Genomic DNA, 4382 nt, shown 5'->3' with positions numbered 1-4382 from the left:
GTTTCTCCCTTGTGATGGGACTTTGTAGGATGAACGTTGACATTTATAAGAGCGCAGAGTGACCAATAAGGTCTGAATTGGTTTGTAATAAGGTTGGCAATGATAAGGGGTTGACAGCCATGGGATCCAAGTACGTTGGTTGATGCCTGCGATGGCGTGGACTCACAATTCGGATCGCATGAGTAAGAGAATGACGTGCTTCCAACATCCACCTATAGAGAAAGGAGATCATCCTTCAGGACGCAGTACAGCAAATAGATTTCTGTTGACAGCCTGTTCCCTAATACTCGATGGGTTCTCTCTCGGCATTGTGAAAAAGCAACTGGGCCAAAAATGCCAAGTGGAACCCTCCATAAAACTCTCAAGAATAATACATGCATGTTAAAATAGGGTAAATTGTTTACTCACACCACTGTACTTTATCACACAGGACCCGCCAACTAATTAATTGTAGTGTGCCCATTTAGACTGCTGGGTGAACAGAGGCGGGAGGGAGAGTTTTAATTATCATGGCGGGAGATCAAACTGGTGGCCTTTGGATTGCAAGGCCATTATTCTAACCCTTTGGTCTTTCTGGACCCACGGACTCTCACTGTCAACCCTCACACAATTTTCGTGGACGACCATGAACCAAGAACATATTTTTCAAAATTAAAAACGACCCTCAATCGTAATGTCTGCAACAGTTTCCTGGACCACTTTCCCACAGTCTAGCGGACCACCAGCAATGTGCTCCCATAAAAAAAAAACGTAACATTTTAGCTCGGTACAATGTAAGCATCGATGCTATTTACTGACTTTAAAGTCCCACGCAAAAAAAAAGCGTGCGTGACTGCCGCGTGTTCCCTTCCGTAATCATTTCACGAGGCCGTTGTCCGTCTCAATGTGTCAGTATCTCTCTATCACGCTCGGAAGGATCTGCCCATTGATCGACTGCAAGGCTCCGTGACCTGCATTGGTATCTCCGGCTATCGGGCTGGGCGTGCGAGCAAGGCGTGTGGTCTACAAGGACGCAGCTGTCACAACACTCGAGCTTCTTTGGGACAAAATAAAAATTTTAACGGCACAAAAAATAACAACACCACCAACACCAACAACAGCCAGAATTGTCTCCTGTGTTCAATTTTTAGATGATCTCGATGGAAAAATCAGATTTTAATGAGGGGTTGGCGTTTTAATGTGTCCGAGGTCTTTTAGGAGGCGTCTTCGGATATTTGGTTTGGAGAAGCAAGGAAAAAAATGTTTATCAAGGCAACATTCACCGTGTCAAGAGGTTTTTTTTATTTATTTCTGACAACAGTCATGATCGCATCCGATGGGGGCACTGATCTACAATAAATATTACTTAATGAAGATGGCTGCAACGTGACGTTCAAGATAAAAGTTGTGCAAAAGTTTGATAATCGACTGGAAATATCCTCTACGCAGAGGGACACAACTGTAAAACACAATAGACAATGTTGTTCCTTGGGATAGTTATTGCAGATTGAATGGGATTAAAATAAAAACAAGATAAAGAGACGGACGAGAAGTGGATTTGTGGAAGATGCAATTGAAAAGCAACAGGGCACAACGTTTAATCCGTGCCGTACTTTGCCTGCTATATGACACGTGGATCAGAAACGTGGGCAATGACAAATAAAATGTGACAAAAGTTGAGCATATTCTTAGTTTTTTCGGTAAAGTCACGTTGAAGAGAAACAACAAAATAACAAAATATATATAAAACAATAAAAAATTCTCACGACGTTTCGACCATAACTCAAACGGTCATCATCAGGTGTGTTGGTTTGCATACATTTATTTTTAAACGGCACATTTATTTATTTATAAAAAACGTTGGCGTCACGCGCAGCGATTTGGCAGTTTGCCCAGGACTAGTCCATCTATTTTTTTGAAAAGAGGAGGGGGGAGACGAAATTTTTTATAATGTATGCTGTCTGAAAGCCACTGTAAGCGTGAACAATCAATTAAGAACTGAAATGGTTTATCAAATCTTTCCAATGATTGCTAAGATAGAATCCATCTTCTCGGTTGAAATTGTCTCTGTGCTTGTATATGTGGATAGCCTCATGAACGAATCTCTCATGGAAGCCAGATGGCTTACAAAGAACCTCCGTCTTGGAAAAGTCAATGGCATGTGAGCCTACTGAATTAGAACAATGATCTGCTACGGCCGAGGTGTTGGTCCTACCGTGTTTAAGGTCTGCTTTATGTTCACGAATGCGGTCCGAGACATGGCGTTTGGTTTCTCCAATGTAACTACTACCACAGAGGCAACTTAGTTTGTAGACACCAGGGTATTGTATGTCCGGAATCACATCTTTTACAGACGGAACCAGATCACGGATTTTATGTAATGTGTTGAAACGGACCTGGATCTTGTGTTTATTCAAGATTTTGGAGATCTTTTTTGTGATCCCAGCAATGTAGGGTAAAGTGATGGTTTTGAAAGGCTCCTCAAGAGGGTTCTTCTTCATGGTTTGAGTGATAGCTTTGCGGATTGTATAGTCGGAGTAACCATTAGCCCTAAGAGCTTGGTGTGCGTGCTTTAGTTCACTGCTTATGTGTTCCTGGTCGGATATGCATTGGGCTCTATGATACAGAGTCTTGATGAGATAATTCTTCTGTGATGGATGGTGGTGGGAATCCGGTTTCAGATAAGCATCCGTATGGGTAGCTTTCCTGTAGACAGAGTGGCTCATTGAACCATCAGGTCTCTTTTTAATTAGGACATCCAAAAAAGGTATCTTGCCATCTATTTCGACTTCCATGGTAAATCTGATGGCTGGGTGTATGGAATTGATGTGGTCGAAGAATTGGTCTAGAGCAGGCCGGCCATGTGGCCAGATGACAAAAGTGTCATCCACGTACCTCTTCCATAAGGTTGGGCGCAGAGTGGCAGTCTGGATGGCGTCAGTCTCAAATTTCTCCATGAAAATGTTAGCTATAACTGGAGAGAGGGGGGAGCCCATTGGGGTGCCCTCAGTTTGTTTGTAGAAAGTTCCATTCCAAGTGAAGCATGTATTGGTTAAACAGTGTCTCACCAGGGGGGGTACCTCAGTGTTTAGTCCTTGATGAACCAAGTCTTCAATGATTGCAATGGTGTCAGGTACAGGAACCTTGGTGAATAAGGAAACTACATCAAAATTGACAAGCAGGTCGTCTGGGGACAGGGAAATACCCTTGATTGTCGATACCAGGTGAGTAGAATTTTGTACCGCAGAGGTGGTCTTTCCAGTGAAAGGACGCAGGATTTCAGACAAAAAACGAGCTAGTTTGTAGGTGGGGGAGCTGATAGTAGAGACTATGGGACGAAGAGGTGTATCAACTTTATGTATTTTTGGTAAGCCGTATAATCTTGGTGGCCTGGCAGCAGAAGGTTTCAACGAAAACTGTTTAGATTGATCAATTAATGCGGTTGAATCAGAAATTATTTTGTTGGTTTGTGTGACGAGGCTGTTGGTGGGATCTCTTTTTATTTTTGTATAACTACCATCGTCGAGTAATTCTTTAATTTTGTTGTTGTATTCTATTTTATCCATGATGACAGTAGCATTGCCTTTGTCAGCTGAGAGGACTACAATATCATTCCTCTTTTTTAATTTATATAATTCAAAACGCTCATCTTTGCTGAGGTTGCTAGCTGGCATCTTAGCGTTTTTGAGGGTTGCAGCGATTTCAGATCTTGCTACGTCTGCAGCGATGTGACCCAGGCCCCTGAGAGCAACGTCTACTTGGGCAATTATATCATTAACTGGTATGTGTTTAGGTGTGACTGCAAAGTTTAGACCTTTAGCTAAAACGGATTTCAGACCATCGGAAATAGAACTGTTACTGCGATTAATTACGACTTTATTAACGTCTAACTTTTTGGTGTGTGGGTCCGGTCTTTTGTTGAAGAGGAGGTTAAATTTGGAAATCAGGTTTTCCTTACATTTGGTCGACATAGTAGCAGCTGAAGAGGCAGTCATATTGTCTACATGTTCCCAATCCGATGTGGACATTATTGCCGTCAATGATAAGTGTGATTTGTAGAGTGTCTTGTCTAACTGATCTAGTTCTGTGCGTAGACAAGACAAAGCTATCACTCAAACCATGAAGAAGAACCCTCTTGAGGAGCCTTTCAAAACCATCACTTTACCCTACATTGCTGGGATCACAAAAAAGATCTCCAAAATCTTGAATAAACACAAGATCCAGGTCCGTTTCAACACATTACATAAAATCCGTGATCTGGTTCCGTCTGTAAAAGATGTGATTCCGGACATACAATACCCTGGTGTCTACAAACTAAGTTGCCTCTGTGGTAGTAGTTACATTGGAGAAACCAAACGCCATGTCTCGGACCGCATTCGTGAACATAAAGCAGACCTTAAACA

The sequence above is a fragment of the Petromyzon marinus genome, chromosome 37, assembly GCF_048934315.1.
Source record: "Petromyzon marinus isolate PM22_M1 ecotype Great Lakes invasive population chromosome 37, UKy_Petmar_22M1.pri1.0, whole genome shotgun sequence".
In the NCBI taxonomy this organism is placed as follows: Eukaryota; Metazoa; Chordata; class Hyperoartia; order Petromyzontiformes; family Petromyzontidae; genus Petromyzon; species Petromyzon marinus.
This window is presented reverse-complemented; position numbering follows the sequence as displayed.